The 11,097-nt window shown below is 34.9% G+C and overlaps 1 long non-coding RNA gene across 2 annotated transcripts in view; it reads right to left on the reverse strand.

The window, feature by feature from the left end:
- The window catches only part of LOC107097751, a 13,969-nt gene extending 10,078 nt beyond the window's left edge, over window positions 1–3,891 (reverse strand). Inside the window, exons 1-3 of one of the 2 annotated variants that reach the window (XR_001481856.1) lie at window positions 3,695–3,891; window positions 3,421–3,541; window positions 1,081–1,274 (exon numbers count right to left, since the gene is read on the reverse strand). This is a non-coding gene — a long non-coding RNA (uncharacterized LOC107097751). Of the gene's footprint in view, window positions 1–1,080; window positions 1,275–3,420; window positions 3,542–3,694 lie in introns of those variants that run through there. The other variant, XR_001481857.1, reaches the window with a different exon arrangement.
- Between the last annotated feature and the right edge of the window lie 7,206 nt (window positions 3,892–11,097).

The following is an 11,097-nucleotide window of genomic DNA, read 5'->3' on the forward strand; positions in this document are numbered from 1 at the left end:
AAGTACTATAAATATCAAAATTATTACATACTGTTCAATAAATGATAAGTGCTTTTAATTAAGAGTAATTTTCATTTGAATGTGCTTTACTGGAGGCATCCATGTTTGTCAAAGAACATATCTGCCACCTACTGGTTTATGACATCGGTATCAGCTGTTGAACAATCAAGTGTTTGTCACAACGAACTATTATCCAAGTTATCTTGAAAACATTTTTCTTCCAAATGTTGGCAACATATTTACATATTTTTTTCTCTGGCCAGAAGTTTTGATAGAATTTCCTCCCTCTTCAAGTTGGCAATCCAACGACAAACTCGTTTTGGAGGATCAGGAATCAGGAAAAGGTGAAATAACTATTTTTTTTTTTTTCAATTTTACCCAATGTAATCTTAAATATTTTTTGATTGCAGATGTGCCTAGTAGCTCCCATTTGTTGTGGTTGTAAAGAGAGGAGAACGACGCTGGAAGATGTCAGGAGTGAGGTGTTACTATATTTCAGCAAAAATGGCCGCTTCCAGACTCAGTGATCGCAACGAAATTGATTACTTTCATTTTTTTACTGATTTACCCTAAATTCATTAAATCACCGCAAACATATTAGTTTTAGGTATAGATAATGATCCATTGATTATTCCTTGCTGGCCGGACTTTTCCTTTAACACAGCTGCATTTTGGGCAAATGAGATAATTCATAAAAGGCATCATTCTAAGTTGGTCAATATTTTCTGGTCAAAGCGCGGACATTTCAAAGTTGTTCAGCTACTTTGGTGGATATACAGGCAGGGACTAGATGACAAAAATTGTAAGCTTCTCTGAAGGTAGGAGGTTTAACTGATATCATTATACGCATCTTTAAATATTAAGGAACACCAGATTATAAGCTGTAAGCTAGTTTCGGTATAGTTCTCTTTCTTCCTCTTTCTAATGGTTCTGCGACTTCCGCTCAGAGTATTTAGGGTGATCTCCATCTCTTACTGTATAACACGTGAGATCCATACTTTACAGTTTTGTTAGTAAAGGTACCAGTTTTAATAACGTGTGAATGTATTGATTTGGTAGGTTGTAATCACATACCTTGCTTTAGCTTGGTTGGTTTTCCTTTGCTGGTGTTTTTCACACATCCCAACTTCACCTTTATCTCACACTGATAGCTGAACTTCATTTCTTCTGGTCCAACATTTAGTAAAATAAAGACAAACTTTTTGGAGTTCTCCTGATAGGGGACAATATTTGTGCACTTATCTCCTATCTGGCAGATGTTCTCTTGGATTTCCCTAAACATTAAAATGAAGATTAAACATTTCATTGACTCTATTAATTAGAATCAAGGCATCTACTTTGCCAGATCTCTCCTGCAGAAGATAATTTAAATCTAAGTATGACTAACCCAGGAAATAAAAGTTAAATTATGTGGTGGCACAACACCATTCAGCTAAGTGTAAAAAATGCTTTCGTCTAACTTTCAGGATTTTATTTCTTCCAAATAATGAAAAGTGATGTAAAACTTTTAGCCATTTCTATAAAAGGAATCCCTTTATTATATCCAGATAAATATTTACTGATCTTCATGTTTATTTTTGGATAAAGATCCAGATGAAAAGACACATCTACCTTCTTAGGAAATTGCTCATTTCTAGCCCCTCTATTTCTATCCATCCAATTAAGATATAAATGTTACCATAGAATGTTATATCTATTTCTTTTAAATATATTTAACATTTTAGTATACATATTCTTTAATTTAAGTTATGGATTTAAAAAAGGCAGTTTTGGAAATAGTAATATTAGTTATCAAGAATACGGGAGATTTTTACAAATCTTTAAGTCAAATTTTTGGGTAGTAAAGAGTAAAAATAACTGCCATTCTTTCCCATTTCTTTCTTTTGTGTTTCATCAGCTCAAGTATAGCTGAAAACAACATTATCCCTGCTAAGTTTTGTTGCCATAATGCCAGTAAAGGCTTTGCATCTACAAAAGGTTGCAAAACAAAAGGTGAGAGAGCATTTTGATTAAATATTTGCAAAATAGAGAAATGCTGAATTATAAAAAGTGTTCTGAATATAAAGAATGTGTCTCTATTTTCATGTAATGTTAAATATCAAATGTCAGCTGTGAAAATTAATGTAAATATTTATTCTTCTTTTTCCTGAACAATGAAAATGGAGGCTCAAGGCTAAAAATGCATGAGTCTAATTAAGCTGTTATATAAAGGTTATATTGGTTGATATCCTAAATTCTAATCTTATAAAATGTAAACAGGATGTAAGAAAAAAAATGTCACCCATGACATTTATTAAAGTGTTTGTAATCATTTTAAAACAAATTTCACAACTGGGTAAACTTCAATACTAAAGTAAAACAACAGGAAAGTATTAAAAACATAGATTACTCTGTTTTTATTTTAAAATACAGTGAGAAGTAAAATAAGCTTACTAAAAACAACAGTTATAGTTCTGACACAAAATATCCTAGAAAAAACCCCAAAACACTAATAAAACTTTTGGGATCTGAAGATCTGTCCACCTTTCTCCAGCAGAGGGCGTCCTAGGTCTCCTGGAGCTGAAGCTGACTACCACACCTGCGGCTGATTTGCTCATCAGGGGAGACCAGCATATAAGCAGCGGCAGAACTACTCTTGAGTGCCAGAGTGTTAAGCCAGTTACGGTTAGCAAGCCTGAGCCAACCAGCCTGCCTGATTCTCTGACTCCCTGAAAGCCTGACTTGAACCTAACCAGTTTTCTGTCCTCTCTGCTTCTTAGGAAGAATCTGACTGAGACCTGGAGCTCTGGAAGAGCAACTCAACTGAAACCTGCCTGCCTGCTCTCAGTAACAAACCTGAAGAACAAAACCTCAAACTGTCTGGATCTGCCTACCATCCTTCAAGAAGCAACTTGAAGAAGCTCTGAACACTCACAAGCCTGAAGCTAAGTTCTGTCGCTGTCAAGCCCTCTGCCATCAGTCAGTCTCTAGACCCTCCTGGTTCCCTCCCTCTGCTGCTCAGCCTGAATCTCTGAACAGGTACAGATCTGCACATTCTCTCAGCTACATGATCATTAGCTGCCTGGCTAACCTAACTGTCCTTCTCTGCAGAGAGCCTTGTGTGACCAGTCCCGGATTTGATTCCAGCACCTATCAACTAACCTTGTGTTTATCATTGATTCCAGAATCTGTTAAACAACCTTGTGCAAACCTTTAATAAATTGTTAAACTTTTACTCTGACTCCTTGGTGTTCTGCATGTGGGTTAGAAACCTGAACCCCAACATGACAAAAACATCACAGCTGAAATAAAATTAAAGTTTGGATTATTAAAAACTTATTTAATTATGCTGCTTTAGTAGAACTGTTCATCTATTTAAAGGTATTTTTCTTAGCTGTGCTTTAATATGACCCTCTCAGACACCATAGAGAGGACACTCACTGTGAAATCCTGTACAGTCCAACCTCCTGCACGGTTGATTCCTCTGCATCATGTTGACAGCTGATAGAGGCTGTTTGGTCTGGATTAACATCCTGAAACTGCGGCTGGTTTACGTTAAAATCTGATGGAAATAAAGGATGAGTTAGGAAAAATAGATTTGGGTACTGTAAGACCTACTAATGGAATTCTTCTCCATTTCGGTATTGTGACACTGATTTCTACCAGAACCAACAAAAGACTTTATAAAATGTGATTTGATGGTTGGGTTACATACTGTATAGGAGTTGGGTTGGTTCTCCCTTTTCGGTCAAATCCAGATCATTTATTTCCAATGTTATCTCACACTCATAGGTAAACTTCATTTGTTCAAGACCAACATTTTTCAAAGTAAAGACATACTGTCTGTCGTTTTTTTGCTCCTGAGTAATATTTGGGCAGCTAGACATTCCCTTCTGGCAAAGCTTGCTTGTTCCTGTCCTAAAAGTTAAAACACAGATGAAATATTAAATGAATAAACTGAATGGTGCAGAAGAAAAACCGTGGTTTGTCCAAGTAATGTGACATAAGCTCGGAAAAAAATAGATAATGAAAAAAAAATTTTTTTTCAAGTGAGAATGTGTTAAAAGTTTAAATAAATTGAAAGTCTTCACATCTTTAAGAGCAAATAATAACTACTTTCATAAGAAAATGAAAACCAAAGCAAAGCTAAGTTCTGCAAATGTGTTTTTACGATTTATACTTCTACTGAAATAATAAATGTAAAAATGCTTTTGACACCTCTAATAAATTTCCAAAAAATGAAATTGAAAAGACAAAGCTGAAAAAGTTTGGGAAAATAAGAGGAATGAAGGTAAAGCTGCCAGAGAATAAACAGGGAACATCACAGAAGAGGTTCATGAATGTAGTCAAGGAAGAAATGTAGATGTTGATGTGACAGGAGAGCCCCAGACTAGTGGGTCAAGTCTGATGCAGTAGTCTGATGCACTAGTCAGCATCAGACTAGTGCATCAGCTGTAGCTATGCTGAAGAGACTTTGTGGTTTAATAGTGTGGCTGCTTGATTTTAGGAAAAAAAACAGAGTTTTGATATCATTATTGAAGCTTTTAATGAACACAAACCTTATCATTTACTAACATCATTAAAAGATTTTTTTTAATGTTCCCACTTGCCTTGCTGAAGTTTAAGCTTCTGCATAGCAGGATTTATACCCCATATGGGCATAACAGGAAGAAAAACTATGAGGATTATTTAGGATAAAAAAATATTTTGTTTGGAAAGGTTTAACATTGGAATGTAGTGAATTCAGAAAAAATATAAATTTAATTGGGCCATACATTTTATAAGATGTTTGTTTTGATGTGATGCCAATTGTATTATAGCTTCTTCCACAACTGTCAAAATCTAACTACACTATTGACTCAGAAACATTGGCCATGTTTAAAACTGAGAAACATTTCCATCTATGTTTATGACATACAAATAAGAAAAAAAAATCCAAATTTCAAGGTGTGGTCCAAACATAGAGACATGAAAAATGAATATGTAGGAAAATCAACAAGTACGTGATTGTAAAGATTACAGCAGTGTAGTATAAACCCACAGTGAAATGTAGTGCAGGTAGGAGTGGTAGGGACTTGTATACCTCAACCAAAGAAATGCTGCAGAGATAATTTAAAAAAGAGGAGACACTAATGGTGAGGGTTTATCTCACATTATAATATCTCAGTTGGAGCATATCTATTTTAAACTCTATGAAATGCCAAAAAATAACATTAAATATCCATCTAAAGCAAAGTTATATAGCTACTTACATAAGGAAAAAACTAAAAACAAGTTCTGTTAAAATGCACACAAATAAATATATTATTTGACTAGCTGTATGATTACAGAAGCATCATCAGGTCACTCACGGTTTTTTAAGGTTTAGACGAACATCCCTAAGGTTAAAGTTCTCTGCGTCATGTTCACAGCTGATAGAAGCTGTTTTGTCAGAGTTAACATCCTGAAATGGGGGCTGGATCACCTTAAAACCTGATGGATAAGAAAGGATTTGGTTATAATTACTGTTTTATATTTCTATTGATCTATATGCAGGTATAGTAACGGTCATGTCTGACAAATTTTAAACATTTCTTTGAACTGAACCAAAACAAAAAAGCCTTTGAGTTACTGTTATTTCCCTTTGGGATTAATATTTTTGAGTTGAATTGAACCATGTAGAGTAGGTAACTTTTTCTTACCTTTGCTCATGATGACTGTGAGCATCAGAAAGATCAATACGAAGATGAAAATATTCAAGTAGCACTGTGGTAGCATGGTAGCAACACGATGTCTTCTTTCAATGTAGCAGAAATAAGGTGGAAACCTTAAACAGAAACACTGCTGCAATCATCGAAACTTGATAGAAGAAAATACAACTCAACAATTATTAGGGGTAAGAGACAAATGAAATAAAATCCTATTAACACCTTGAAGCAAAAGTTGAAATGTGGTTTTGCTACTGGAAAATTATGATTTATAAATTGTTCTTTCATAAAATATTTAACAAGACAAATTATTTACATGGAGAATTTAATTAAACCTCAAATAGTATTGTGGATGTTTTAAATATAAAATGTCATTAAGAACATGCTATTTTATTTGCAGAGAAATTGAATAATTTGAAGAAAATGGTATGTAGACATAGGAGTTGGATGAGTTTGGCTGAAAGGTTAGGATACGGTGCCCTGAGGCCAGGGGGCTCGGAGCTGCATGAGAGCCGTCCAGACTTGTGACAAGCTGATTACTAAACACTGAGGTGAGCCTGGTGAACTGAAGCCATGCAGCCGAGAACGAATGAGGAAGAGACTGGATCAATCACGGTCATCTAGCTGAAGCGGCTCACACAAATATCACTGGCAAAACTAGAAAGTGCTGAAACAGACATGAAAACCTTGAAGGGAAGTGCTGGCCTTGTGGTTAGGGCATAGAGCTTGGAATCCTGAGGTTGCGAGTTCAAAACCCTCTTCCACAGACTGCCACTCTGGGTCTCTGAGCAAGACCCTTAACCCTGATTGCTCTCTGTGTGCCCAACGATCGCAGCCCACTGCTGGGATCAATTAAAAATTAATTACTTATTAAGCTCGGCCAAAATAGGAGATGGTTTCTGTTGCTGGTTGCTGGACGTGAAACAAACACTGCAAAAAAGCCAAACACATCAGATACTCAAATTAACACAGCTTTATGGTTAGAGTAAGTGAATTATGGTTTATTTATGTACAACAGCAGAGATCAGCAAAACATTTACATTTACATGATATCTAATAAAATATCTATCTTGTTTTATAAAAAAAAACCTCTAGGTTTAACTGTACTTCTAATCCAAACACATCTATTGCAAACTGAATACAATCAAAATGTGTAATCAATGCCTTAGAGCAGTCGTGATTATCTTAATATAAACTTGCATTCCAAACCTTTGAATATCATGGTTTTCTTTATAGCAAAACTATCTTGTAACATTACAATGCATTACGTTAGGGTCAGATACTTTCTAAAACAAACGCTTAACAAAATATGGTCAGCATATAATTTAGAGTGATGTGAAGTTTGCTGAGCACATTATGAGACTTAGAACCAGCATGAGGAAGAATATCTCATATCTAGCAGAGACAGTTTAGGATTTAGAGAGAACATGCTTATCAGTTCATGCAATTAGAATTAAGTAACACTGAGATTTAGATAATTTAATAACATTAGAGTAAGATTTTGTCTTTTCTTTTCTTTTTTTCTGTTCATGTTGTAAAAAACTCCAGCTTTGGGGGACAGAACTCACACTGACATTCTGTCCAAACTTGCTGATGTTTACTTAACAAAGACTGAATTAGTATTGGGAAAATTATAAGCTGTAATTAATAAGCTTCAAAATGTTCAGAATATGTTACGAATTGCCACTATGTAAATCATTCCAACAGTTACATCCTGAATCCTATGGGATGTCTTCAGAATTTTATTTTATTTTACTTTATTTTTGGTACAGTTAAGTTGAAAAACCACCAAATATGATTTGTAAAGATTCAGCCATACAGTGAATCTACAGGTTTATTTCATATATCAGAAATCAGTTTTCTTTATTATCCCTACATTCTCTGTTAAGGTTGATAAACACGATGTATTAATCGATCAAAGGTCTGAATGGAAAAGATCAAACATTTCCAGACCAGTTTTTATTTCAGTACAAAGGCTCAGCCTCCCTACTGCAGGACACAACTTGAACCAGGTTTTAATTGCAAACTCTGCATTAACAACATACTAATTACTTTGCTTTAAGTTTCTCTTCACAGATTCTGCTAAACCTGCCTTGAAACCTTTTCTGAAGGAAGACTCACGGTTTGTGCCAAATGTCATAGTAAGGTAGGAAAACTATAAATGGATATTACATTAGAGCTCAGCTGCTAATACTTTGGAATTGTTCCCAAATTCAGTGATTTGAAACAAACAGTCTATAGTATTAAGTACTAAATCAGAAGATAGAGACATGTGAAAATTATGTGACTATGTTAGAATAGCTCATGATTCAAACTAATTAAATAGAAACATTTAACAAGATCAGCAGAGTGATCATCTAGCCAAAAAGTAGCACATAAAGTTAACATGTTTACCTGTAAACTATATGGAATATAAATATAAGAGGATGTAGAGGAAGCCGCTGAAAGTAAATATATCAGGAAAATTTAAATTAAGACTGTCTAGAACATAACAAAAAAGAAAATCTACAGAAGCCTTTGCAGTATTTAAAGACAATGAATTTCCATAAATTAGAGAATCTATGAGTCCTTAAACAGTGAACTAGATGTATCTCCATAAAAACTTTAACCAAAACTAAGAAATCAGCACTTGGACTGGTTTCACATTAATAATTCAGAATCTTTATTGGAGTGAGACTTGCTCTTCCCCAGTGTAAGGCCTAGCTATTTACTCAATAAGATACAGAAATAGAGAATAATGTTTGAAATGTTTTTGTACAAAATGTTACTTGGATTTAAATAAAACTCTTACATCCTAACGGTTAAAAGTAACATGTATTTATTTCAATATATGAGGAAGTTATCTTTTTGAGGAAACTAACAAATAATGCTTGAAACCGAACAAAGAATGAGATCTGGTTCAAGAAGTGAAGAACCGATTATATTAAGAGACGTAAGAGGTTAGTTATGCTTTAGATTATGTTAGATGATTCTACGTGAAGCGTATAATGAAAACTGTTTAATATAGAAACAGATCAGAATTAAAAATGCAGATGACAAAAGACTTAAAACAGATTATAGACTAAAACAGACTAAATACAGTTCTAGCTCAAAGCCAGACAAATAAAGTATGTTAATACTTACTCAAATATCTTTGTGTTTCAAAAGACGTTTTTTCTGTCCGTGTCTCTCTTTGCTTGATCCAGGGAAACAGTCACGCTGCATTCCAGTCTGATTAAACAACTTCTGTGCACTGCCATACACACTCATTCAAAGTCCACAGGAAGAGAACCTTTTATTTTTTCTAGCTTGGCAGAGAACTACTAACCTGACAACAGCCAGATGCATGTCGAGACATGCATCTGGCTGTTGAGAACTACAGGAATGATTAAAGTTAGAGTGGACACACTAACTTGATAATATTCTGCCAGCATTTTCTGCGGATAAGTGTTGCTGTTGAAAATAGAAGCATAATTTTGCAGAGTCAGACAAACGAAAGTAAAATTGTTTGCGCAACTTAATACTAATGTTTATGAATATCCAAGATGAAACGTACAATCTTAAAAAGGTTACATTCCTAGTTATCTGTATGGAGCCAAATAATATCTAACAGAATAAACATTATAAATAAGGAATAGTTAAAATGTTTCTATGCAGGGTTTGCAATAGCAGGGATTATTTCATTTAGAAATCAGACTGTAGACAAATAAAGAGAAAAAGTTCATTATTTCTGTCTCCAATATGTAACGCAGATTGTCACACATGTTCTTAATACATTTCTAACAGTAAATTACTGAATAAAAACAGGTTTTACAACTGGAAAAGCACCTGAAGAATTTAATTCAGGAATATTATGTAAATGTGAGATTATGTGATCCAAGTGCATAAACTGTCCAATAAATTCTAGATCTAGGTGGCGTTACAAATGTTCCCATAAAGCATAGAAAGTCAGAATGCAGATTGTATTTACAAATAATGTGGGATGGCACTCAACTTACTTCCGGAGGAAAAAGGATTTTTTTTCTTTTTTTTTTGCTTATATTCTCCTTTAACAATACTGTTATAATCTTTACTCTTTCTTAATCTTCTTGTGCATGAAACCTTGGTTAACAAAATTGGAACAGAAGTTTAAGATAATAAGAGGCAATATTTTCAGTGTTTATTTTTTTAAGGGCAAAGATCACCAAATTGCCCCTAGATGATGCCTCCATCCCGTGACAAAATGGTTGAGCCTAGGTACGCTATGGAGTCTGAGAAGAACGCCTGAGAGCTGAGAGTGGTTTGACATTATTATTTCTTGCCTTTTCTTTTATATTCAAATTCCCATGTAAAAGGAACCTGTTTAAGGGTTGCATTGTAAATTCAAATTATTATTTTACTTATGTTTTCCTTTCCTTGTGTCATTAACATATAATTGGGGGATTGATGCACTTCAAGCAAAAAGGGCCCAGGAACTCTGTGATGAGAAGGAACAGAGAAATAGAAAAGGTGATTAAGTTTGATTGTATTTATCTCATACTCAGCTGTGTTAACAAACATTTATGTTATGAGATTCCTGAAATATTGTGGAGCGATTTGAAGCTGTACACACTGGAACAGTAGGATTGGACTGCCATTTTTTTGAGTAAAGTTTTCTCCTGTTTTTGTTATAATAATAATAATAATAATAATAATACATAAGCGCCTTATCAAAACACCCAAGGACACTGTACAGGCAGATAAAACATTAAAAACAGGAAGCTAAAAAATAGAAAATACAAGCGTGAAGTACAAGCATAAAGGTGCCACAGAAAACAAAACAGCAGGAAGTAAAATAAAGCCAAAGGAAGAAAAGGAAGAAAACAACATTGGAGTGATGCATATGAACTAGATGGAATAAGACTGTCTGAACAGGAAAGTTTTGAGTCTGGATTTGAAAAGAGGGAAGGAGTCCAAAGTACGGAGATCAGGAGGGAGGGAGTTCCAGAGGTGGGGAGCAGAGTGACTAAATGCCCTGTTACCCATTGTGACAAGACGGGCCGAGGGAACGGAGAGCTGGAAGGTGTAGGAGGATCGGGTGGGGGTGTTAATGTGAAGGAGATCTGAGATGTACGATGGAGCCAAGCTATGGAGGGCCTTGATTGTAGTTAGGAGGAGTTTGAAGATGATTCTTTGTTTGATGGGGAGCCAGTGGAGTTGTTGCAGGATGGGAGTGATACAGTGGGTACTGGTTGGAAATGGACGGTTTCCTGCGTGATTCCTGCATGAATCACGATGTATTTCCTGAGGCCAGTTTTTTTTATTTCAAAAAGAACTGCAATGTACCCGGACAACCACCAGGTGGCACTTGGGAGCTCTGCCATGCTAAAGGTGACGTTTGTGGGCCTGCAGTCAATTGAAAAGTTTATTGAGACCATTTGCATAAACAACCAAAATCTTCCTTTTGTTCTTTTGTTTTACAAGTTTTGGTAAC

This window comes from Cyprinodon variegatus, unplaced genomic scaffold (assembly GCF_000732505.1).
Source record: "Cyprinodon variegatus isolate N-32 unplaced genomic scaffold, C_variegatus-1.0 Scaffold720, whole genome shotgun sequence".
Taxonomy (NCBI): Eukaryota; Metazoa; Chordata; class Actinopteri; order Cyprinodontiformes; family Cyprinodontidae; genus Cyprinodon; species Cyprinodon variegatus.